Source organism: Palaemon carinicauda, chromosome 25, assembly GCF_036898095.1.
Source record: "Palaemon carinicauda isolate YSFRI2023 chromosome 25, ASM3689809v2, whole genome shotgun sequence".
Classification (NCBI taxonomy): domain Eukaryota; kingdom Metazoa; phylum Arthropoda; class Malacostraca; order Decapoda; family Palaemonidae; genus Palaemon; species Palaemon carinicauda.
The window spans coordinates 32,199,825-32,226,453 of NC_090749.1; the positions used below are offsets into that span (position 1 = coordinate 32,199,825).

A 26,629-nucleotide genomic window follows, 5' to 3' on the forward strand; every position below is an offset into this window, starting at 1 on the left:
AAAGCTTCAGTAGATCAGGAAGACCCAAGTTGAAATTGCTTAGAATTGAAGGGAGGGATGAGAGAAAGCATTATGTCTAACTCTACAGACCAATTATCTTAATGGTCTAATAGTAAAGTGCTGTATGATGGAGTATCTATTTCAAGAAGGGGACTTCTTGGGACACTCGTAGTTCTTATGGATGCAACTTCTGTATGTTCGCCCCTTTTTTTCATGACTACCGGTACCGTATATGCAAGGATGTTTTTGTGATTGGCAGTGTCCTTTGTTTTAGCCATGTCTCTTGCTATCCTTCTTCCTCTTTATGTGTCTGGTAAAATGAGTGACTCTAGGGAATCTATTGTGATGTAAATAAATCTGCCGTTGATATAATAAAATTGATCATTTCAAGTCGAAAACTTCATAGCAGTGGTGAACTGGTTATTTCCTGACGAACGCTTGTTAACGTGGCTTAAGTGATCCAGAAATTTGTCAACTTGAAGATTATATCAAAGTTATTCTCAATGCTACAAAAACTTTAAAGCAATCATTTTGTCCCTCTGAGAAAACCACAACATAACTTTCGAATTCCCTTCAAGATTCCAAAATAAGTAAACCAGACAAAGTTCCTGTGCTGTGCTCAGACTCTGTATCAAAAGTGTCTCATTGTAATCTTATAGAGAGCATCATTAGGACGATCACTCGTCACTTACACATTATCAGTTTTCCTGGTTGTTGTAATTTGAAGGGAAATATTTCAAGATCCATCATTTGTTTATTTTCTGTAACACTGGACCAGTCAAGATTATTATTTTGAATGTGGGTTACATGTGAAACGAGTTCCCTCCTCTCTCTTTGATTCTCCCAAACTCATATCATTGTTAGGTTTTCTTGTATCCCCTTTGACCTTCTTACAGGTCAAGAAGAGGCAATTTCCATGGCTAAACCTCTCCTGACCAACCGTTCCTTGTCCCTTTATGTCCCGTGTCAAAACTTCCCCATTTTTGGAGTACCATTTGGGATTATCTCCTCTTCCAAAGAAATTACGTCTTTACTCCTTTATTGTTTTGGGTCATTAGTGTAGAGGTACAGTACTTTATGGAACAAGAATTCAACCAAATGTTTTCATAATTGACAACAATTGATTAGGATTTTGAAAGCGATTAAAAGGTGATATTCTTGATACTAAAACAGCGATGGAAAGGAGAATATGATTCACACTGATTTTGTTGTAATCAATGATAACAGCTGAGCAGAGTTTGAGCGCAGTCTTTTAACTCCTTCAAGATGTTAAGGCCATGTTTGGAGTTTCTCCTCTGGATCATAAAAGAGGACGGATAATTCAGATATCTTTTGTATTTAGATCCATTTGACAGGAGTTATACATTAGATCCGTATATCATCTCTCGTTTGCAGTAGATATTTCTGGATGACATAATGTTCAATTGAGTAGCTTCTTTATAAGTTATGCAGAAAACTGAACTTGAGTTGAACTAGGACAATTGATAGGCCCTATCCAGGTTCATTATGCTTAAGAAGTCTGCAGATGTTGCTTCAAATGTTTTATTCCACCGTTATTGGAACATTGACTGTCTGTCTGCATGTCAGAAGCTACGTTGAATCTTTATCTTTTAAGGCAAACTTGCTTGAGGTTATGATTTTCTCTTTGTGAAATAGTGTCTGTTTGCTTGGAAGAGTCCAGACGTCTGTTGGGATCACTTAGTCTACTTTAACACCCAACTGCAGGCAAGGCCCTATACTCACTTTATGTAAATCAAGCAAACCTTGTCAATAATGGTACTAATTAAATTATGTGATTATCTGTCTTCCTCTTATCATAAGTGGTCGGTTGCCTGATGCGCCCTTTCCAATGGCTTCTTTCAAATGCATCTTCTTCCACCAAACCTCTTCTCTCCACATCTTCCTTCACCTTATCTCGTCATCTAATTCCCTGCCTCCCTCTTGATCTTCTCCCCTTAACAGGTTCCTTCCAAGCCCATCCTTATTCCCTCCTCACCATTCATTCTTACGACGTGTCCACACCATCTCAGTCGTGACACACTTATCACCTCTAACCTTCAGTACGCCTGTCATCTTCCGTGGTAGGATCTAATTAAATCGGGATATCTCCTTGATGCCTTCAGACTTTTTGGTGTATAGGTACCAAAAATACTTGATTTCCTTTAAAGTTATATAATGATCTCTGTGGCATTACTTTTGATTTTGAGGCTCACAGCTTGAAGAAGAAAAGTCTTGATAATACTTCAAGATGGACCATTTTTTATTTATCCTATACAGTCCCTGAATTTACATTGTAGCAGAAGTTAATTTGTTTGGTATATTTATTTTTATTTCCTATTTCTTCCTCTTGTTTTTTCCATCTGGGTATTTGAGTCTCTCAAGAAGCTTGCTGTACAGACTTGTTTCCTGTGAATTTTTGCTCATTTTGAATAATGGAATTGCTAGAATAGAAAGCTTCTTAGTTTATTTCCTTTGGTCCAAAACTACTTCAATTAAATCATATTTACCATAAAAGTTACTTGATATCTTAATTGAATTATTATTATTCTTATTATCATTATTGTCACTCTCTAAGTTGGAAAAGCAAGTTATTTTCCCTGTTGGAGCCCTGGGGCTTACAGCATCCTGCTTTTCCAACTAGGGTTGTAGCTTAGCAAGTAATAATAATAATACTTGGAGGGGTGGGGGCTTCCTGGCCATCCTCCAGTAAGTACCTCATTATGAATTTTAACAGCCCAAGTTCTAGCTGAGCTGAAAGCAGACTCTTATCAAAGGACTTAGGTTTGTGTAGTCAGGAAAAATACAAATTACTTTTAGATTTTGTGATATTTTCTGTTATATTTTCTATTTAATAAAGCCAATGTTTTGCTTTTCATTATTTCTATATTATGGTGCTGTATTTTCTATTGTATTTTCTCTTTAATAAACAATGTTTTTCAGCCCACTACAGTATACTGTATATAACAATATGTCTGCTGTATGCATTACTCAAAGGTCACTTTTCTTCCTTCTACCCTACCTACGTGTTCCCCCCTCCTCTCTTTTTTCTTGCTGTCCATCCTCACAACATTCCCTTCATGCTGCAGGTGCTGAATAGCCTCCCTGGGCCCTGTGTTGGGCCATCTGGTCCGAATTCATAAATCCCATTGAACCAGTATATCCTTTTTACTGTTACATTTTAATTATTGGTATTTTTATTCGCCACAGACACACTAAAATGTTTATTGAGAACACAGACAAATCCAGTCATGACAGACCAAGGAGGCAGCGGCCGATGACCTCGGATTACATAGCAGCACAGTCTGACCTATCTGAACCTCGACATGTCACGTGGAGGACAACCCCAAGTCTAGACATCTTGCCATCGTGAACCTTATAAAGTCTGAGTACTTAAAAGATGCTTCTCAAGTCATGCCGTGTCCTGTCCTTACTCTGGCCAGCGTCAGTGTGTGAGTATCACCAGGTCTTCTTATGACTGTGTTCAAACCTTACACTTTCTAGAGCTCATGTTTCCATCATGTTAAGCATGAAGGTTGTTTGTTTGTTCCTACACAAATACAAACCTCGTACTCCAACAGAAGTATGCTTTCAGGGAAGGTGGATACGGCTGTTTGAACTTCACTGAGGTGGAGGTAGTTACTGCTGGGTAGTGGGGAAGACCCTCACATCTGACCAGCCACTGAGCCCTCACTTTGTTTTCAGCTGCTTTAGAGTACAGGTGAGCTTCTTAGATAATTGTGTTGGCAGATCATCGTGGGAGAGGAATGTTTGGAAGGCATGAGGGATTTGTAGTGGTTTCCTGGTAACTGTGTGACAGATGTCTGTTCAAACCTGCCAATATCCACATTCTTGTTTCTGTTAGACAGCATTCCTCTTTGCTATTTATTCCCTCACTTGTGTGGCCGAGTGATGGCAATGACAACATATTCCTAAGAAGGTTGGCAAGCCTTAGACATTGATGTGCAAGTGCAGTACACAAGACTTTTACTGTGGGAGAAGCTGTGCTGCTGTAGGAGTTCCCTCGACTCCCTTCACTGGAGACCAAGAAGTCTACAACTCAATGCAGAGGACTCCTGTGTGTGCATCCACAAGCTTCCTTCTGAGAACGTACCTTCGCCTTCTAGTATGGACAGATACTCCAGAGTTCACTTGATTACATTGCACAGGATCCCTACAGTACGTTTCAGAGTGTATCATCTGCTAGATCCCACGTGCTGGTCCCCAAGAGAAAGAACCCTACGTGTGTGACAGATCACCATTCACATAGGATATTCTTCCTCTAGATCCTACCAAGGAAGACTTATCTGAGGACATCCAGAATGACTGGTCTATAGGAGTCGCGTACTTGTGACTCCTGACGTTTCCATCCCTACTGGAGAGAGTGTGTGATACAGAAAGTGTTCTTTCCTCTTCCTGGACGATCTTTCATATCGTTCCCAGTAGAGAGAAGGAAGCAGTGCATACCTCTGTTATATTCGGTCTCATACCTAAGGAAGTACTGTACCCTCAACCGAATACTGCTACTTCCCCCAAAGAATAAGACATCTGATCAAAGTAGCAGTTAGTCTTTGGTGATCTCTCTCCAAGTACGCAAGGATGGTACGTACCAAGAACATAGCCAGCTCTAAGCAGTACAGGATATAAAGTTGTTCACACCCGTTGTCAGCACTTTATCTCGTTACTCTTCTTAAAAGATTTTATTTTAATTGTTTGTTACTTTTCTTTTAGTTTTATTTATTTCCTTATTTCTTTTCCTCACTGGGCTATTTTTCCTGTTGGAGCCCTTGGACTTAAAGCATTCTGCTTTTCCAACTAAGGTTGTATCGTAGCTAGTAATAATAGTAATAGCATGTAGATCTCGTCATTGGAGGTATTCTTTTCCAGCACAAGGACATCCACAAAGATACGTGGACTTCACCAGCCATGTGTCAATTACAAAAATCAAATAGATCATATAGCCATTAATAAAGAGAAAAGGAGGACTCTGAGAAATGTAGGAAGCTATAGAGGTGCAGATATTGGTAGTGATCGCCAACACGTGATTGCCACTTATAAATTAAAACTGAAAGCACCCAACAGGAAGGTAGATAGAATACCTAGATTTGATACAACTAAGCTTCTAGAAGAGGAGCACACAGAAACATTTACAATTGAATGTAGGAATCGATTTGCAGTCTTAGAGCCTTTGAAAGACTAATAGCTGACAATTAATGAAGATTGGTGTGATATTAAGAACATATATCAGTCAGTTGGTAGTGAAGTCTCGGGAGTCGTAGTTACAAGGAGAAAGCCATGGATATCAAATGATACTTGTGATATTATAAAAAAGAGACAAAGACAAATTAATTGTAGAAAATTTTTGAGGAAGTAATGAAAATTACTAGGTATAGCATGCTAAGTATTTCAATATTGATAGTGAGGTCAAAAGAAAAGCCAGGAATGACTGGAGAGAATATTTAGACAGTAAAGCAGATAAGGCTGACAAAGCTATGAATTCAGGGAGTGGTTATGGTGTAAGAATTACTCATGGAATTATTAATGAAATCTCTATGGGGAGGCCAAGGAGAAGTCCCTTTTCTTTGGAGGGATGTACAGTATAGGCAACAGTGGTAGAAGGCTCCCTATGGCTCCCTAATCCACTGTGCAGTTATTGTCATGGGCCCAGGCCCTTCGAAGACGGCTGCAGCGAGACTTTTGGTATCTGCCACACCTTCAGTATTGTCTTTGAAGAAGCTCTGTCTGCCACCAAAATAGGATCAGGACCTCCATCTGCTTCTTCCTCTTATGGAAAGTGTTGACAGTGCTCCACCCTACCGTGCCTGATCTGGCAGTTCAGGAGGGCTGGTAGAGGTAAGAAGTAAGGTAAGAGGACTCGTAAGTCGACAGTCCCCTTTTCCAAGTGCAGAGAGTGCGGATGCTCGTCTTCACATCGGGCAACTTGGAGCAGAGCAGAAAGAAAGAAGAGGGAAAGACTTTGTGCGTTTGGTGGACCTGAAGGATGCTTGTTTCCAAAGACCCGTTCATCAGTCTTACAGGAAGAACTTCTGCTTCATCCTCAGGAGATTAGTAGACCAATTCAAAGCTCTGTGCTTCGACTGTGCACTGCTTACGTAAGTTGTCACTCTGGTCTCATTTTGTGGCTCTTGGACGGGATATGGCTTTTGAGGAGTTTTGTCATCTGTCTGATCCTGGCTTCTTCCAAAAGGCAGTTGCTTGAGGTTTTAGACCGACTACCCTCGTTTGTCGCAATCTGCGGTTTGTGATGAATTTTGAAAAGCAGTCTCTCCCTCCTCAACCGAGGATCAAGTGCCTTGGCATGCAGATAGATATGATAGTCTTTCCACCAGACAATCTCATTGACATAACCAGAGAGGTGTTGCTCCCGTTCCCGTTTGAGAAGCTTATTCAACATAGGTGGCTCCACAAGCAATCTCTTCATTAGTGTCTGAGGTGTCACTGGCCGTTAGCTAGCGATCTCCAGTGGTGTGAGATTTGTGGGATAATCTTATCTGGTGGCTGGACAACACAAACCCCACCAAGAGTGCTTCAGGGAAATGGGTCTCAGAAGAAAAGCACCTCAAAATCAACTTGTGGAAATGAATGCAGCATTCCTAACACAATAACCTTTCCAACACAGTTTTTTTAAATATTTAACTTAGCCTGTGAATATATAATAGCTGCAACTCTGTTGCTCGACAGACACATACATAAAAACTCGCCAGCGATCGCTATACAGGTTGCGGGTGTGCCCACCAGCGCCAACTGTCTGCCAGATACCACTCTCGATGTAAACAAAACCTCAATTTCTTCTCTGTCGACGTGTCGACAAGACGTACTTTACTCGCTGTTGAACCTGGAGTTTTTCCCATCATATTTGGTGAAGTACTTTAATTTGGTTTGAGCTTTCGCAGTACAGGTGTTTTTCTTCAAATAAATCCTTGAACTCTTTTTTGAATCGGATTAATTGTTGATGACTTAGATCGTTTTTGGAATTTTCCCTTGACTAATTCAAAATGGCTGACCCTTCTCAAGTTCCCAAGTTTCGAAAGTGCAATGCTAGGGACTGTCATAGGCGTCTTCCAAAGGCTTCTCTCGACCCTCACACTGTTTGTTCCAATTGTCGGGGTAAAACCTGTCAATTGGAAGATCGGTGTGAGGAATGCGTGGGCCTTTCGGAATTCGATTTTATCGAATTTGATAAATATACACGCAGACTAGAGAGAGATAGGGAAAGGAGAAGTTCTTCTAGGTCGGTAGATTTTTCCTCTCCACATGCCCCTGATCCTATTCCTTCCCCTGTAGTGGTTGTTCCTAACCCCCCTCCTAGCACTCAGGAACCGTCGATGGCAGACATGATGCGTGCTATTCATGCCTTGGGGGAGAGAGTTGAGTCTTTAGCAAGTGACCGAAATCAACTCATGGCGGACGTAAAGGAACTCAAGTGCCAAAGTGCCACGAAGGATAGTGTCAAAGTGCCTAGTGTTACGCAAAGTGTTGTGAAGAGTGTTGCGCTCGAGGGTTCGTCTGTTCGTGCCTGTCGTCCTCCTAGTCCGGGACCTCTTGCAAGCTCCCAAGCCCAGGGGAGAAGCAGTGTCGTACGACTCATGGGTTCGAGAGGCCTTGATCAGCGATCAGACGTTCCCTCTAAGGTATCAGGCGTATCTCTCCAAGATCGCCCCTACCTAAGTAAGATGAGAGAGCCCATTTTTACCTCGTCGTCCGAAGGTGTTTCACGTAAGAAACCTTGGACCAAGGTCTCCAGACCTTTAAAGCGTAAGTCGGTCCCTTCAGGACAAGTCCAACGTCCCAGATGTAGCCACTGGGACAGTTCGGACCCGTTGCCGTCATCTGATGACTGCTCGCCGCCTAAGAGAGGCAAAGTTGTGCCGTCTCATTCGTTAACCCCGTCTGTTACCGCACCTGCTTCCGTAGACCCTAAATGGGTGTTACTGCAAGACATGCAGTCCAAGCTTGCGTCCTTGATGGAGGACTACAACGCTGAGAAGGTTACCGTTGAACCCACGAGCCTTCAGCCATCCAAGCGTTCTGTTATGCGTCCTGTTGACGTGGATGTAGCTTTCTCGCGTCAACCAGTTGGGGTGGTACCTCCACCGATGCGACCCAGTGTGGATTTCCAGCCGCACGTTGACGTTAGGCAACGCACTGATGCGATTGGTGACGTTCAGGACGTTCATCAACCATCAGAGTTGACTTGTTTTGACGCGGTGCGTCAACCTCCGCAACCCGGTATGGTGTTGACTGCACAACCCAGACGGTCTAAACAGTCTCGGGTGGACGCTGTGCTTCCTCGCGCACCTGTTATTGTTGACAGTTCCCAGACTGTTCAGCAGTTCCAGGACGCTGCGTCCGGCTCCGTCACGTATGCACCTGTGCGACCGGACTCTGCGAGTCAAACGTTGCCTACTCCGTTGCCGTTTTCTCATCAGTTATCGGATGAGGAACAGTCAGATGAGGACGTTGCTGAACCACAGCATGAGGATCAACCTTCAGAACTAGATGAGCCTAAAGCAGTTCAACCATCCTTGGACTTTAGAAAAGTCATGGCGGTTTTTAAAGAATTGTTCCCTGACCACTTTATTTCTGTGGCTCCTCGTTCGCCGCCGTCAAGAGTTTGTCTTAGGCGTTCCTGCTACCATGCCTGCCTTTACTAAACTCGTTCACTCTCGCTCATCCAAGAGAGCTTTACGGATGTTAGGCTATTGGTTAGAGACCAAGAGGAGTTTAGGGAAGACAGCATTTGCCTTCCCCCCATCTAAACTCTCATCTAGATCGAGCGTCTGGTATGCCACGGGAGAAGTTCTCGGCTTGGGAGTTCCTGCCTCTGCCCAGGGCGACTTCTCAAGTCTTGTAGACTCTCCCCGCCGCCTTGCCATGAGACGCTCGAAGATTTGTTGGTCACCCTCGGACCTGGACCACCTTCTTAAAGGCATTTTTAGGGCGTTTGAAGTCTTTAACTTCCTGGACTGGTGTTTAGGAGCCCTGAGTAGGAAAATCTCTTCTGCCGATAGGGATGTTTCCTTACTCATTATGTCCTGCATGGACAAGGCCGTCCGTGATGGGTCCAACGAGCTTGCCGCTTCATTCACGTCCGGAGTCCTTAAGAAACGAGAGTGTCTGTGCTCGTTTCTGTCAGCAGGAGTGACGCCATGCCAAAGATCCGAGCTACTCTTTGCGCCCTTGTCTACGTGCTTGTTTCCTGAAGTCTTGGTTAAGGAAATTGCCTTGTCTTTAGTGCAGAAGGACACCCACGATCTAGTTGCGTCCTCGGCTCGCAAAGCTCCCCCTTTGCCTGCCTTATCTGCCAGACCTAGGATGGACACTCCTGCGTCAAGGTTTATCCCGCCCTTTCGTGGCAGAGCCTCCAGCAGGGTAGGTGCTCGTGCCGAAGGGAAGAGAGGGAAGAGGAAAGGATCCAAGTCCTCTAAGGGCAGAGTCTGACTGCCCGCAACTTCAGACAGCAGTAGGTGCCAGACTCAAGAACTTCTGGCAAGCCTGGGAGAAGAGAGGCGCAGATCAACAATCTGTGAGGTTGCTCAGAGAGGGGTACAAAATCCCTTTTGTACGCAAACCCCCTCTAGCGACGTCCCCCATCGATCTCTCTCCCAGGTACCGAGAGGAAGAAAAGAGACAAGCTCTGAAACTGGAAGTGTCTCTTTTGCTAGAGAAGGGAGCGGTGGTCAAAGTCTCGGACCTTCAATCACCGGGGTTTTACAACCGTCTCTTCCTAGTATCAAAGAAGACAGGAGGTTGGAGACCGGTGCTAGACGTCAGTGCTCTGAATGTCTTTGTCACAAAGACGAAGTTTACCATGGAGACCACAAAGTCAGTCCTAGCAGCGGTCAGAAAGGAAGACTGGATGGTCTCTCTAGACCTAAGGGACGCCTACTTCCACATCCCCATTCACTCAGACTCCCAACCTTTTCTGAGATTCGTCTTCGACGATGTGGTGTACCAGTTTCGGGCCCTGTGCTTTGGCCTAAGCACAGCTCCTCTCGTGTTTACGAGGCTTATGAGGAATGTGGCAAAATTCCTCCACTTATCGGACATCCGAGCCTCCCTTTATTTGGACGACTGGCTTCTCAGAGCCTCTTCCAGTCATCGCTGTCTGAAGGATCTCAATTGGACTCTAGATCTGACCAAGGAATTGGGACTCCTTGTCAACTTGGAAAAGTCACAGCTGGTCCCATCCCAAACTATTCTGTATTTAGGGATGGAGATTCACAGTCCAGTTTTTCGGGCTTTTCCGTCGGCCCCCAGAATAGATCAAGCCCTGCTCTCCATCCAGAAGATGCTGAAGAAAGAACGCTGCTCAGTCAGGCTGTGGATGAGTCTGGTAGGAACGCTGTCATCCCTGGAGCAATTTGTCTCACTAGGAAGGCTACACCTCCGTCCTCTTCAATTCCATCTGGCTTTTCACTGGAAAAAGGACAAGACGCTAGAGGCGGTCTCGATCCCGATTTCCGAAAAGATCAAGTCTTGTCTGACTTGGTGGAAGGACAATATCAGCCTACGAGAGGGTCTTCCCCTGGCAGTTCAGATACCCAACCACGTTCTCTTCTCGGACGCATCGGACTTGGGCTGGGGCGCGACGCTGGACGGTCGGGAATGCTCAGGTCTGTGGAACTCGAGTCAGAGGAGCATGCATATCAACAGCAAGGAGCTTTTGGCGGTTCATCTGGTCTTGATAAGCTTCGAGAATCTCCTTCGAGGCAAGGTGGTGGAGGTCAACTCGGACAACACCACGGCCTTGGCGTACATTTCCAAACGGAGGTACCCACTCACTGACTTTGTACGAGATCGCAAGGGACCTGCTCATCTGGTCAAAAGATCGAGGCATCTCCCTAGTAACGAGGTTCATCCAGGGCGACTTGAACGTCCTAGCAGATTGTCTCAGTCGGAAAGGTCAAGTAATTCCAACCGAATGGACCCTCCACAAGGATGTGTGCAAGAGACTTTGGGCGACTTGGGGTCAACCCACCATAGATCTCTTTGCAACCTCGCTGACCAAGAGGCTTCCAATCTATTGCTCTCCAGTCCCGGACCCAGCAGCAATACATATAGATGCCTTCCTCCTAGATTGGTCACATCTAGACCTTTACGCATTCCCACCATTCAAGATTGTCAACAAGGTACTGCAGAAATTCGCCTCTCACGAAGGGACAAGGTTGACGTTAGTTGCTCCCCTCTGGCCCGCGAGAGAATGGTTCACCGAGGTACTTCGATGGCTAGTAGACGTTCCCAGAAGTCTTCCTCTAAGAGTAGACCTTCTACGTCAGCCACACGTAAAGAAGGTACACCAAAGCCTCCACGCTCTTCGCCTGACTGCCTTCAGACTATCGAAAGACTCTCGAGAGCTAGAGGCTTTTCGAAGGAGGCAGCCAGTGCGATTGCTAGAGCAAGGAGAGCGTCTACCATTAGAGTCTACCAATCAAAGTGGGAAGTCTTCCGAGACTGGTGCAAGTCAGTTTCCGTATCCTCGACCAGTACCTCTGTAGCCCAAATAGCTGATTTTCTCTTATACCTGAGAAAAGTACGATCCCTTCCAGCTCCTACTATCAAGGGCTACAGAAGCATGTTGGCCTCGGTCTTCCGGCATAGAGGCTTAGATCTTTCCAACAATAAAGATCTGCAAGACCTCCTTAAGTCTTTTGAGACCTCTAAGGAGCGTCGTTTGGCTACACCTGGGTGGAATTTAGACGTGGTCCTAAGATTCCTCATGTCAGACAGGTTTGAGCCTTTACAGTCAGCCTCCCTGAAAGATCTCACTCTTAAGACTCTTTTCCTGGTATGCTTAGCCTCGGCTAAAAGAGTCAGTGAGCTTCATGCCTTCAGCAAGAACATCGGGTTTTCGTCAGAAAAAGCTACTTGTTCTCTGCAGCTTGGTTTCCTAGCCAAAAATGAGCTACCTTCTCGTCCTTGGCCTAAATCTTTCGATATTCCTAGCTTATCGGAGATCGTAGGCAATGAACTAGAAAGAGTCTTATGCCCTGTTAGAGCTCTTAAGTTCTACTTAGCTCGTACTAAACCTTTACGAGGCCAATCTGAAGCGTTATGGTGTTCGGTTAAGAAACCATCCTTGCCTATGTCAAAGAATGCTTTGTCATATTTTATCAGATTGTTAATACGAGAAGCTCATTCACACTTGAGTGAGGAAGACCGATCTTTGCTTAAGGTTAAGACGCACGAGGTTAGAGCTGTAGCAACTTCCGTGGCCTTTAAGCAAAATAGATCTCTGCAAAGTATCATGGACGCAACCTATTGGAGAAGCAAGTCAGTGTTCGTGTCATTTTACTTGAAAGATGTCCAGTCTCTTTACGAGAACTGCTACACACTGGGACCATTCGTAGCAGCGAGTGCAGTAGTGGGTGAGGGCTCAACCACTACAATTCCCTAATTCCATATCCTTTTAATCTGTCTCTTGAAATGTTTTAATGTTGTTTTTATGGGTTGTCCGGAAGGCTAAGAAGCCTTTCGCATCCTGGTTGATTTGGCGGGTGGTCAAAGTCATTTCTTGAGAGCGCCCAGATTAGGGGTTTGATGAGGTCCTGTTGTATGGGTTGCAGCCCTTGATACTTCAGCTCCCGGGGGTCTGTCAGCATCCTAAGAGGATCGCTGGGCTCCGTAAGGAAGACGTACTTACAAGGCAGAGTAATCGTCTAAGTCGACTTCCTTACCAGGTACCTATTTATTTTGGTTTTGTTATATTGATAACTGTGAAAATGAAATAAAAAAACTCTTAGCTTATACGATGTAAACATAATTAACTCTGGTCTCTACCCACCTCCTTGGGTGTGAATCAGCTATTATATATTCACCGGCTAAGTTAAATATTTAAAAATGATATTTTAATTATAAAATAAATTTTTGAATATACTTACCCGGTGAATATATAAATTAAACGACCCTCCCTTCCTCCCCAATAGAGACGCAGTGGGATGAGAAGAAATTGAGGTTTTGTTTACATCGAGAGTGGTATCTGGCCGACAGTTGGCGCTGGTGGGCACACCCGCAACCTGTATAGCGATCGCTGGCGAGTTTTTATGTATGTGTCTGTCGAGCAACAGAGTTGCAGCTATTATATATTCACCGGGTAAGTATATTCAAAAATTTATTTTATAATTAAAATATCATAATAGGGTACTCAGTAGTGTTGATGAGCGACAACGCTACAGTAATAGCATATGTTATGAGGAGCAACTGTCTCGCGCAATCTTGTGAATTGACAAGTTAGGTTTACATCTGGGCAATGGTCTATCCTTTAGAGCTATTAGCAAGGTGTCCTACGCCAATAGGATCACTTGCACTCTACGCCTTTCCCTCTTTAAACGTGATATTGTGGTGGATCAACAGAGTTTTGATCATGCCCAGGTGTCAGGAGTACCCTGGTGGCTCCCTGATTACCACAAGATGAGTGAGATCCTGATCTGTTAGCACTTTGAGGCGAGTTCCCCCAGAGAACTGTGAATGCTTCCTCCAATCTGTGAAGTCATTTTTGGTTGGAGACTGTGCAGTGTCTCCTCCGGGCAGAAGACTTCTAGCAAGGGACTGTGTTGGAGATGTGTGAAGGTCTACAATTGGCCTCTGCAGTTATTATCTAAGGAAGAGGACCTTATCTGTGATTGGTGTCATAGAAGGGACACTCCTCCAATCATTACTGCTCTAGCACAGATTGTTGTTGTCCTTGTCCCCGTCTTCGTTAAGAGAGCGCCTCTCAATCGTGTTGGGGAAGGCTATGGGTCAGCTTTGAACAAAGTCCTCTGACTGAGGAGCTAGATCTATTCTCATTGAGGGAGTTGTCTATGCTCGTGAAGAGCTTCAAGTAGCCTAGTCTTGTCCACCCCTGGACCTCAGTCCCCAGAGTGGGATGTGATTAGTATTCTCAAGTTTCTTGTGCATGCCTCATATGAACCTTTTAAGATGAATGTCAGACAAAGATCTGCCTCTGTACATGGTCTTTCAGCCACCTTAGCTTTGTCAAAGTTAATTGATGAGCTTTTGACATCTTGTATATTCCCAGTCAATCTGAAGGACTAAATGGGGCCGCCTTCGCTTGTTCCGGAGTTTGTGGTCAAGACCCAGCTGCCCATGATACCAAGTTTGAGTCCTCCTTCATCTTTTCTCAGGAGGCATCCAGAGGTCATCAGAATTATTGGCTCTCTGTCCTGCCAGTTTACTGTTGGTATGGGCATAATGCCTGTTTCCTCTCTCAAATACTTCACAAGTTCCAGGCCTAAGGTTCAAAGTGTGTCTCCAGCTGACTGACTTAGAAGTCTTCCCTTGCCACCTGTCAGTAGTTCTAACTACTGTACCTCGTTCGATGTTAAACGATAACCCTAGCATTATGAAAAGGACTTAGGTTTCTATAGTTAGGAAAAATACAAATTACTTAAAATATTTATGAATTTTCAGCTGGAGAGAAAATGTTGATATTATTTAAAGTTACATAAAACCAAATGGAAATTAGTATTTGAAAATTCACTTATGTAATGAAATAAGTCTCGTCTTACTCTTCAATTAACTGAATTTGTTGTCCAGTCTATGGTCCTCTGTAACTCGATAGTACTCTTTCCACTTGTTGTGCATTCACAATTATACAAGTGTGAAAAGTGTGAAAGCACCTGACTGGAAAGATGTAGTAGCACAAAGTTACATACTGTAATGTCCCTCTTATGTTTGTTTAACATACTGTACGTCATTTCTGACATCTAACTGGTAGTTATATCTCACGTTACATCAATGTTTAAGTCATAATATAGTTAAGTAGTGTACTTCAGATGGAAGCTTAATAATGTAGATGTCTTGTTTTTATAAAATGACAGCAGGTTTTAAGTACTTGTCCGTGTTCAGAACATGTACAGACGGTCCTCAACTTACAAACCTTCGACTACAAACATTGAGAGATACAAACACAAAGATAAGATAAAGAAATACCGTACTGAAACAATACTATATCATTTAATACAGTAAGCACGACGACGTTTGTCATAACCTGATATCTATTTCAGATGAAACCCGACTATTTGTTGACTTATGCAGCTAAAAATCATAGGCATGGGATTCAAGTTAGGTCTACCCTAGGCCAAAATAAATCAAAATTACTTACAAACAATTCGACTTACAAAAAGCTTCTTGGAACAAATTGAAGTTGAGGACCTATATAGGGAACCTTCCGAGTCACTTTATAGGAACCAATTAAGGACGTTGGGTGTGGTACTTCTGCAAACTCAAACAAGAGTAAGTTGAGACTTATTCTTTTATATGAGGTCATTTTCAACCACTTTAGTAATATTGTGATTGGTTGTCTTCTATATTTGCTATTATATGATTGAATAGATAACCATTGATATTGCTTAGTGGAATATTTGGCCTTTCACGAGAATAGTAAGATTTGCAAATAGAAAAGCAGTTACTGTATAAGGTGATTTTGTCAACTCTTAAGATCTCAACTAATTGCTGTTTGTTCCGTAACCGAAATACAAACCACGCTATTTACATTGGGTATTACTTTCGGCGTAGCTGAAATAACGAGCCATTAGATTTTAACGAGGGTTTCCTACCATGCGCTAGTTAGCAGGGGTAGGGGGAGGGGTAGCTTGCTACCCCTCCCCCCTCACACACCGGTGAAATGTCTCACTTCACTTTTGGCTCGGACAATGGACAGACTTCTCTGTCTTTGTCCTCGCTTGGCAGCCATTGTTTGTTTTGTCTTTACTTAATCACTTACTTTTCTTTTACTCAATATATATGTAAACATTTTTTTGTGTTTATGTATATATTTGAGTATAGAAATCAGTAAGTTTCCTTTTCAGAGTTTGTGCTTGTGTGTGTAGTGTACGATATCTCCGTGGAGCCTTCGGCAGTTAGGCCACCATGGTGTAATTTCATGGGTCGCGATCGAGTTTGACTACGGTCTTTCTCTCTCTCTCTTTTTGAGGTCGTTCACCCTTTTACTACGTTACCTTTACTACGTCTGAGTAGCTTCCTTCCCGTGTGGGTGGGGTTGCTGCGCCGTACGTTTTGTCTCAGTTAGTTTATGAATCTAATTGTATTTGTTGATTTTTCAGCTTTTGTAGAACGATTCCTTTCGGGGTTTTCATTCTTTATTTAGTGTTCATTCATTTTTAAATTACATAATTACATAGTTACATGGTTACATAATTATAATTGTTATAATTCTGTGTTGGTTACAGCTCTCCTTCCGTGAGTGTAAGTGGTTGTGAGGGCACGTCCCTGTTGTGTAATTCTTGCGTTCTTTTCCCGGGGGATTCCTCTTCGGAGCCTTCCCGGGGGAATGAATGTTAACTAATGATTTTTGTTTTTATTTTTCACAGTTACCGATCTAGTTCGTTTCTGTAATGTGACAACGGAGTGAGCTGTCTTGTTGAGGCCTGGGGATTCGGCTGTTGCTGCCTCCCCTATAGATCTTTGTCAGGGGCGTGTCTCCTTCTCCTGGAAGTACTCCCGTGAAGATTGACAGCTCTCCAGTTCATTTTAGAACACTCCGAGCCTCCTTGGGTGGGTAACTTTCCTTCCGAGGAAAGTTTTCCTGTCCATGCTTGAGTTTTTCCCCTTTGGGGGGTTTTCCTCTTGCCTTTTTTTCGTGCGACTATGCTCTTGGTGTTGAGCGGTTGTACCTGCAGTTACGCTCAAGGGGCTGGGCAACTGCAGGAGCCCCTCTTCGGAGGATTGCTCTTTTTAGGTCACTGGCTGACCCGTCTCTTCTACGAAGTGTTTCTCTTACGTTCGCGAGAGAGTACACTCATAGAGACTCCTCTTCGGAGAATTCTTCTGCTGTTATTGCTGTTGGCCGCCTTCGCCGTAAGGCTCACCGTCCGCTACGTCGTAAGGGCCTCCCATCTCCCTATAAGGGTGCTAAGAGGCGCCTTTATGAATCTCCGTATGCAGCCTGCAGCTCCTTCCTCTTTAGATCTCTCCGGGGATCGATCTCCAACGCCTTCTTGACCTTTCGCCTCTGGTGCAGATGGACAGCAGTCTGACCTCGTCATCAGACGAGCAACGGTCCCTTCGGGGCAAAGGGTTGCCTCCCACGGGGGGGTGCTTCCCTTGCATGTCAGGGTTCCCCTGCGCGCCCTTCTGCAGTGTTAGCGCACAGGCGCTCTCCTGCTCATCAGCGTTTTCCTGTTCGCCAGCGTTCTCCTGTTCGTCAGCGCTCTCCTGATGATCGTCGCCCCACTGCTCGCCACCGCTCTCCTGAGGACTCCGAACATCCTGCTGTTCCTGTTGTGCGCCCTGCGCGCCATCGGTCTCCTGAGCGCTCTAGATCTCCTGCCCGTCAGAGCGCACCTGCTCTTCCAGTTCCTGATACGCGCCCTGTGCACCCACGTTCGCCCGGCAACCTAGAACTTCGGTTCAGGTCTTGGACAAGGACTCTTCTTTTACGCACAGGATTCCACGCGTCGCCCTTCTGCTCGCCAGCGACCACAGACGCATCAACGTTCGCCTGCTCGTCAGCGATCTCCTGTGCGTCAACGATCACCATCGATCTTCCACGCGTGTCAGGTCCCCTGGACACCATCAGTAGCGATCTAGCGCTCGCCTGCTGTGCACCACGATCTCCGGTAGCTGAGTCTTGCCGTAGATCTTCCTCCTGCTCGCCAGCGCTTCCTTCATTCGCCAGCGCACATCTGCGCGCCCTTTTCTGCCACGCACCAATGGGCGCCAACAGTTTTCCTGACCGTCCAGGATCGCCTGATTGACAGTTCGCATCGGCGCTCACCTTCCTGATGCACCTGCGCGCCTTCTGATTAGCGCGATGCGCGCTAACCATCCCTAGTCTCTTACGCATCAGCGATCTCCTACGCGCCCGCGCGATTCTTCGCCTGCGCGTTAGCGTTTTGTTAACGCACCACCGCTTGCCAACGCGCCAACGCTTGTCGACGCGCCATCGCTTGCCAACACGCCTTCACTCGCCTATGGGCCTTCGCTCGCCAAGACGCGCCATCGCTCGTCAACGCACCATCGCCCGTCAAACGCGCCATCGCCCGCCAACGTGCCATCGGTCTCCCGACCGCCTGCGCTCACCCGTGCGCCCACGTGCCTGCACGACCACACGCCTACGTACCCGCGCACATGCGCTCCAATGTTCGCCCGCGCGCGAACCGACGGTGTTCCACCGCGCGAACCGACGGTGTTCCACCGCGCGAACCGACGGGGTTCCATCGCGCGAGCGCCGGCTTGATTCCTGCAGTAGCCATTGCTTGCCTGTGAACTATCGGATTCCGACCGCCAGCTTTCGCCCTTCCAACCACGCTCGCATTCCTTCTGCGCTCCATCGCGCACTTTCGTCCGCACTCCTGCGTGCCTGCGCACTGGCGCTTCCACGTCGCGCAAGCACCAGGGCGATTGCGACCACGATTCCCGTCGGTGTTTCGCAACACGGCCAGCCTGGCGAGTCTTCTGGAGCGCGTATTTCCAGAACACAGTCTTCACCCCGTAAACGCAGAGCATGGCACGTGCAAGAGCAGGAAGAATCTTCAGAGATGTCTGGGCAACATTCTTTCCAGAACCTGGTTTAGCCCTTCCTCCTCGTCATTCCCTGGAAGCGTCGTGCCAGGGAGTTTTTCCTTTCGAGATTTCTCCGTCGGGCAAGGGGTGACTGGTTTAGCCCTTCCTCTCCTCTTCTCTATCCCGTGGAAGGGGCTTACCAGGTCCCTTCCCTTTTGGTTGCGACCCGAGGTTTTATACAAGGAAGCTCCAGGAAGATCATAGGTACTTTCCTCCTCTCAGGCTCAAGCACCTTTGCGTTCCGTCGCCAAGTTTCGAACTTGCGGGCAAACTCGATGTTGGAGCATCTAGACGCAGTGACCGTTGGCTTCCCCTCGGGTGTCTCATCCGTGGATGTCGACAAGCTCAGACACTCTTCCATCCTTGGGAAGAGCTTGTTTGAGCCCTAGGACAGAGACATGGACAGCTGTTGTGCGGAGGAAGTCGACTTCCGTTTTCACTCCTCCAAGGCGCTTTCTTCCAGACCCTGCAGGCCTCCAACGCCTCTTCTTTCAGTCTCGTCGGCCTAAGTTATCGGACCGGCTACGGCAGCTAAGACAAGGTGTACATAGCAGTCCCCTCCTGTCAGGGACAGGTAGGACGGGAGGCTCTCCCGGGGAGGCATAATCCTAGAGGGAGCGGCAGAGTTCACAAACTCTAGGATTGGCAACCCCCCTGGCAGGTCTCACGCTGGGGGGATGCCTAAGGTTACTCATCCGGATAACAGCTTCCCGATGCCGATTCCTGCACGATCTCCGTGATCAGCCAAGGATTTCGTGCCTGGCTCTTACCATCTCTCCGTCTCTGTCAGCGAATCCAGTGTCACTGAACCTCTATGCCATGGGGTCGGCAAGAGTTTTGCCCGTTTGGGCAGAAGGATCCATGCCTTAGGAAAAATTCCTCCATAGGATCGTCGACGGGTTCACCCCCCAGCTTCTTCAATCGATCCTTTCTCGTAGGAAAGCATCTGAGACGGGAGTTCCGTCGTCGACCTCTCAGCTGATCAAGTTTGTCGAACAAACTTCGTCCAGCGTGGAACAGCAGAGTCGATCAGACTGGTAACGAGGCTGCAGGACTCCTTAGGCCCTGGATCGGAAGGATGGGTACTTCCAGTTTCCATTCCATCCATCTTCCAGGAAGCTCTTGGAATTCAGCCTAGATTACAGGTTTTCCTGCTCAAGATGCGGTGTGGCGATCCCGCTGCGGCATCGCAGGGTTTTCCCCAGAGAACTCTCCCTGCTTTCCTCATGGCTGCTCAGGAGCAGGCTTCCACCTCCTTCGCTTTTTGGAGGTCTGGTCAACCCCGGTAGGCTCGGGTTCGACCTTCTTCAACACCGGGACAAGCTTCCGGGTCTTTACCAAGAGTGGGGGATCATGGTAATTTGCTAGGAGCCTTCTCTACTTCTGCCTCAACATCTGGAGTATCTAGCCATGATATTGAGTCAACGGCCATACCACGTTGAAAACACCGCTTCTCGTCCGATCAGCGAAGTTAAGCAACGTTGGGTCTGGTCAGTACTTGGATGGGTGACCGCCTGGGAACACCAGATGCTGTTGCCTCCTTCTCCGAGCCTTCCCTTCAGTTGACTGTGGCAAGGCTGAGGAGAGTCGCAGTACCTGTTCTCAGTCAGGCAGGGCTTTCAGCCCTATCTTGGAACGTTTCCTGGGTCTCTTTTCCTCATAGTCCCGTCTAAAGTCCCGAACGGTCGCCTCAGGATAAGTTCCCTGTGAGGCGGCCCAAGTTCCGGTGGTATCAAAGCAACGATTAACCGGACTTTCTGGCCTCTATGGGACCAGCGGAACGTTTAGATCTGCAATGGGGGTTGACCTATGGAACCTCTTGATGGGAGTGGATATTCTCGTCCTTTCCCCACATTTTGATGCTGTTCTCGGACTCGTCAAAGAAAAGGGGGGGGGGCATGTTCCAGTTCAGGCCTATGTTCAGGACCTGAAGGATACCTCCCCATCATTCAGGCAGGCTTAGGGGCCGTAGTCTGGCCCCTCTACAGATCCTAAAGTTCCTGCCGAGTCGCTCCGTGCACGACGACTTCATGGTGCTGGCGTGTTCCATCCAGCAAAGGACGCATTTTCATACCTTCGCATCTTGCAGTAGAGATACTGAGATGATCCGAGGTCCTCTCAATACCACTATCGGCTCGCTCATTCCGGGCAGAGGAATGTTCTCTCCGACTATCTTAGCAGAGCCTCGCAGTTAAAAGAGGGGGTCTTTGGCCTATAGTAACCAGCAAGTCCTGGCCTGGGGGACCTGATCGCGACAGCCTGGAACTTCAAGCTTCCGCTGTTCTTCCCCCCAGTCTCAGACCCCAAGACTCTTTGGCAAGATGCTTTCTGGTGACGGTGGGACAACATCGACGCCTGCGTCTTCCCACCATTGTTGTCTGTTGTGAATGGGTCTCAACATGACCAGGTTGTCTGTCAACCTTTCGATGGCCCTGAGAGCTCCACTGTGACTATACGCAGAACGGTTTCCGGACCCTCTGCTTCCCCTGACAGAACTCCCGAGAGAGCTTCTTCCACGGCACAGGCTACTCAAACAACCACACTACAACATCTTTCACGAGCCGTTGCATCGCTTCGGCTTCACGACTGGAGACACTACGCCGCCTTCGCAAGAAGAGACAACCCGCTACAGTCGCGGAGCGGAGGTCGCGTCAACTGCGATAGTCATCCGCAGGGGTCTACCAGACGAAGTGGAGAGTCTTCTGTGGTTGGTGTCGTGGGAGTGATACCTCTTCTCCAGCAATTACGGAGTTATTGCTTTTCGGCGGGAGGAAACTCTTTTCCGCTCTCAGCAGTGAAGCCTATCGCTCAGCCTTTCCCTGGCCTTCAGGCTGAAAGGAATAGATTTTTTCCTTCCCGCTGGACCTTTCTTCGCTCATACGAAGCTGCGAACGTCCCTGCCCCCAGTCGGAGTGAGACTTTTTAGTCCCTTAAGAGATCTTCTCAAGGCCTCTGATCGTATTCCGTCTTGGGGGACGGTGCTCCTGCTCACTCTGGCCTCGGCCAGTGTGTAAGCAATCTTCTTGGTCTCGTACGACTCCGCCCTTTCAAAAGAATAGGGGAAGGCAACATTCAGGTTCGCTCCTGAGTTGTTTTCTAGACTCAGAATCTTGGAGTCCCGGCCCTTCGGTCCAATTCCTTCAAGATTTCGAGTCTCCTTTCTGTATCAGATGACCCAAACCTCCTCCTCCTTGCCAGTAAAGGAATCGAGGGGTTATCTTTGAGAAAAGCTGCAGTTTGTCCTCACGTGCAGCCGGGTTGGGAGCACAGGAAGGACACGGGAGAGTCACCAGTATACCTCTTCAGCTCGGACTCAAGGACATTCATCTCGACCTGAATCCAGACCCTCCCCCGTCACGTCGCCCTACAGCACGATGTCGGATACATCGCAACGTCCCTCGCCTTCGAGTAGTACTACTCTGTGACGCAGGTGCTACAAGCTGGAGTCAGGAAGCGTCTAATGACCTTCGCAGCCTGCTTCCTGCAGGACGTGACCCACAGGAGTATCGATACGTTTCTATCGCTCTGTGGTGGCTACACAACAGCTGGTCTAACCTCAGGCTCCTTTTGGACAGGTAGCAGAAGGTTGAGGGCATTGTTATCAGGTTTTAGTCTGCATGAACGAAAGAAGTATGTCTGGCCCTTATTTCTTTCTTCATCATCCCCTCTACGGGGAAGCAGCATCCTGGTCTCTGCATAGCTGACCTCAAACCTCTGCAGGTAAACCATGATTCCTTGTGTTCCGAGTATTGAGTCAATACTGTCGCGTCCCCCATACCCTGACGAGGTGGTATTGGGAACGTCCTAACCCAGAGTTCCTTCTGGAACTCCAGGTCAACTGCCTAGGACGGGTCACACTTCTTCCTTCACACACAAGCGGAGCAAGGAACTTGTGAGGTGCAGGGACTCCTTTTCTTGAGTGCGACTCACTCGGATTCTGAGTCCCCGTGTAAAGCCAAAGCCAGTATGGCTGGGGACTTTCCACCCTTCCTAAGGGGTAAGTCACCCAATGTAAATAGCGTGGTTTGTATTTCGGTTACGGAACAAATGACAAATTCGGAGATAATTTGTATTTTTCCTAACCATACAAACCTTAGCTATTTACACATATTTGCCCGCCAGCCCTGTCCCCCAAGACAAGTCCTACCTCTAAGTGAAGTGAAGCAGTTCACCGGTGTGTGAGGGGGGAAGGGGTAGCTAGCTACCACACCCCTACCCCCCTGCTAACTAGCGCGGGGGTAATACACCCTCGTTAAATTCTAATGGCTCGCCATTTCAGCTACGCCGAAAGGTAAACCCAATGTAAATAGCTAAGGTTTGTATGGTTAGGAAAAATACAAATTATCTCCGAATTTGTCATATCTCCTTGATGCCTTCAGACTTTTTGGTGTATAGGTACCAAAAATACTTGATTTCCTTTAAAGTTATATAATGATCTCTGTGGCATTACTTTTGATTTTGAGGCTCACAGCTTGAAGAAGAAAAGTCTTGATAATACTTCAAGGTGGACCATTTTTTATTTATCCTATACAGTCCCTGAATTTACATTGTAGCAGAAGTTAATTTGTTTGGTATATTTATTTTTGTTTCTTATTTCTTCCTCTTGTTTTTTCCATCCGGGTATTTGAGTCTCTCAAGAAGCTTGCTGTACAGACTTGTTTTCTGTGAATTTTTGCTCATTTTGAATAATGGAATTGCTAGAATAGAAAGCTTCTTAGTTTATTTCCTTTGGTCCAAAACTACTTCAATTAAATCATATTTACCTTAAAAATTACTTGATATCTTAATTGAATTATTATTATTCTTATTATTATCATTATTGTCACTATCTAAGTTGGAAAACCAAGTTATTTTCCCTGTTGGAGCCCTGGGGCTTACAGCATCCTGCTTTTCCAACTAGGGTTGTAGCTTAGCAAGTAATAATAATAATACTTGGAGGGGTGGGGGCTTCCTCGCCATCCTCCAGTAAGTATCTCGTTATGAATTTGAACAGCCCAAGTTCCAGCTGAGCTGAAAGCAGACTCTTATCAAAGGACTCAGGTTTGTGTAGTCAGGAAAAATACAAATTACTTTTAGAATTTGTGATATTTTCTATATAACAAAGCCAATGTTTTGCTTTTCATTATTTCTATATTATGGTGCTGTATTTTCTGTTGTATTTTCTCTTTAATAAACAAAGTTTTTCAGCACACTACAGTATCCTGTATATAACAATATGTCTGCTGTATGCATTACTCAAAGGGCACTTTTCTTCCTTCTACCCTGCCTACGTGTTCCCCCCTCCTCTCTTCTTTCTTGCTGTCCATCCTCATAACGTTCCCTTCATGCTGCAGGTGCTGAATAGCCTCCCTGGGCCCTGTGTTGGGCCATCTGGTCCAAATTCATAAATCCAATTGAACCAGTATATCCTTTTTACTGTTACATTTTAATTATTAGTATTTTTATTCGCCACAGACACACTAAAATGTTTATTGAGAACACAGACAAATCCAGCCATGACAGACCACAGAGGCAGCTGCCAATGACCTCGGATCACCTAGCAGCCCAGTCTGCCCTACCTGAACCTCGACATGTCACATGGAGGACCACCCCAAGTCTAGACATCTTGCCATCATGAACCTTATAAAGTCTGAGTACTTAAAAGATGCTTCTCAAGTCATGCCGTGTCCTGTCCTTACTCTGGCCAGCGTCAGTGTGTGAGTATCACCAGGTCTTCTTATGACTGTATTCAAACCTTACACTTTCTAGAGCTCATGGTTCTATCATGTTAAGCATGAAGGTTGTTTGTTTGTTCCTACACAAATACAAACCTCGTACTCCAACAGAAGTATGCTTTCAGAGAAGGTGGATGTTACAGCTGTTTGAACTTCACTGAGGTGGAGGTAGTAATTGCTAGGTAGTGGGGAAGACCCTCACATCTGACCGGCCACTGAGCCCTCACTTTGTTTTCAGCTGCTTTAGAATACAGGTGAGCTTCTTAGATAATTGTGTTGGCAGATCATCGTGGGAGAGGAATGTTTGGAAGGAATGAGGGATTTGTAGTGGTTTCCTGATAACTGTGTGACAGGTGTCTGTTCAAACCTGCCAATATCCACATTCTTGTTTCTGTTAGACAGCATTCCTCTTTGCTATTTATTCCCTCACTTGTGTGGCCGAGTGATGGCTATGACAACATATTCCTAAGAAGGTTGGCAAGCCTTAGACATTGATGTGCAAGTGCAGTACACAAGACTTCTACTGTGGGAGAAGCTGTGCTGCTGTAGGAGTTCCCTCGACTCCCTTCACTGGAGACCAAGAAGTCTACAACTCAATGCAGAGGACTCCTGTGTGTGCATCCACAAGCTTCCTTCTGAGAACGTACCTTCGCCTTCTAGTATGGACAGATACTCCAGAGTTCACTTGATCACATTGCACAGGATTCCTACAGTACATTTCAGAGTGTACCATCCGATAGATCCTACATGCCGTGCCCCAAGAGAAAGAACCCTATGTGTGTGCCAGATCACCAGTCACATAGGATATTCTTCCTCTAGATCCTACCAAGGGAGACTTCTCTGAGAACATCCAGAATGACTGGTCTATAGGAGACACGTACTTGTGACTCCTGACGTTTCCATCCCTACGGGAGAGAGTGTGTGGTACAGAAAGTGTTCTTTCCTCTTCCTGGATGATCTTTCATATCGTTTCCGGGAGAGAGAAGGAAGCAGTGCATACCTCTGTTATATCCGGTCTCATACCTAAGGAAGTACTGTACCCTCAACCGAACACTGCTACTTCCCCCAAAGAATAAGACATCTGAGCAAGGTAGCAGTTAGTCTTTGGTGATCTCTCTCCAAGTACGCAAGGATGGTACGTACCAAGAACATAGCCAGCTCTAAGCAGCACATGATAAAGTTGTTCACACCTGTTATTAGCACTTTGTTTTTTACTCCTCTTAAAAGATTCTGGGCTATTTTTCCTGTTGGAGCCCTTGGACTTATAGCATCCTGCTTTTCCAACTAAGGTTGTATCGTAGCTAGTAATAATAATAATAGCATGTAGATCTTGTCATTGGAGGTATTCCTTTGCAGCACAAGGACATCCACAAAGATACGTGGACTTCACCAGCCATGTGTCAATTACAAAAATCAAATAGATCACATAGCCATTAATAAAGAGAAAAGGAGGACTCTGAGAAATGTAGGAAGCTATAGAGGTGCAGATATTGGTAGTGATCACCAACACGTCATTGCCACTTATAAATTAAAACTGAAAGCACCCAACAGAAAGGTAGATAGAATACCTAGATTTGATACAACTAAGCTTCTAGAAGAGGAGCACACAGAAACATTTACAGTTGAATGTAGGAATCAATTTGCAGTCTTAAAGCCTTTGAAAGACTAAGAGCTGACAATTAATGAAGAATGGTGTGATGTTAAAAACACATATCAGTCAGTTGGTAGTGAAGTCTCGGGAGTCGTAGTTACAAGGAGAAAGCCATGGATATCAAATGATACTTGTGATATTATAAAAAAGAGACAAAGACAAATTAATTGTTGAAAATTTTTGAGGAAGTAATGAAAATTACAAGGTATAGCATGCTAAGTATTCCAGTATTAATAGTGAGGTCAAAAGAAAAGCCAGGAATGACTGGAGAGAATATTTAGACAGTAAAGCAGATGAGGCTGACAGAGCTATGAATTCAGGGAGTGGTTATGGTGTAAGAATTACTCATAGAATTATTAATGAAATCTCTATGGGGAGGCCAAGAAGAAGTCCCTTTTCTTTGGAGGGATGTACTGTATAGGCAACCGTGGTGGATGGCTCCCCATGGCTCCCTCATCCACTCTGCAGTTGTTGTCATGGGCCCAGGCCCTTCGAAGACGGCTGCAGCGAGACTTTTGGTATCTGCCACACCTTCAGTATTGTCTTTGAAGCAGCTCTGTCTGCCTCCAAAATAGGATCAGGACCTCCATCTGCTTCTTCTTCTTATGGAAAGTGTTGACAGTGCTCCACCCTACTGTGCCTGATCTGGCAGTTGAGGAGGGCTGGTAGAGGTAAGAAGTAAGGTAAGAGGACTCGTAAGTCGACAGTCCCCTTTTCC

General features: G+C 46.0%; 2 protein-coding genes and 1 non-coding gene across 3 annotated transcripts in view; all 3 read left to right on the forward strand.

Moving 5' to 3' along the window:
* LOC137618979 (hepatitis A virus cellular receptor 2 homolog) overlaps window positions 1-26,629 on the forward strand; it is a 600,331-nt gene that overhangs the window by 189,491 nt on the left and 384,211 nt on the right. The window lies entirely within an intron of this gene.
* The window catches only part of LOC137618653 (uncharacterized), a 170,539-nt gene that overhangs the window by 23,453 nt on the left and 120,457 nt on the right, over window positions 1-26,629 (forward strand). The gene's annotated exons all lie outside the window — the stretch shown is intronic.
* LOC137619324 (5S ribosomal RNA) lies at window positions 19,967-20,085 on the forward strand. Its single transcript, XR_011039900.1, has one exon. It is a non-coding gene; the product is annotated as a 5S ribosomal RNA (ribosomal RNA).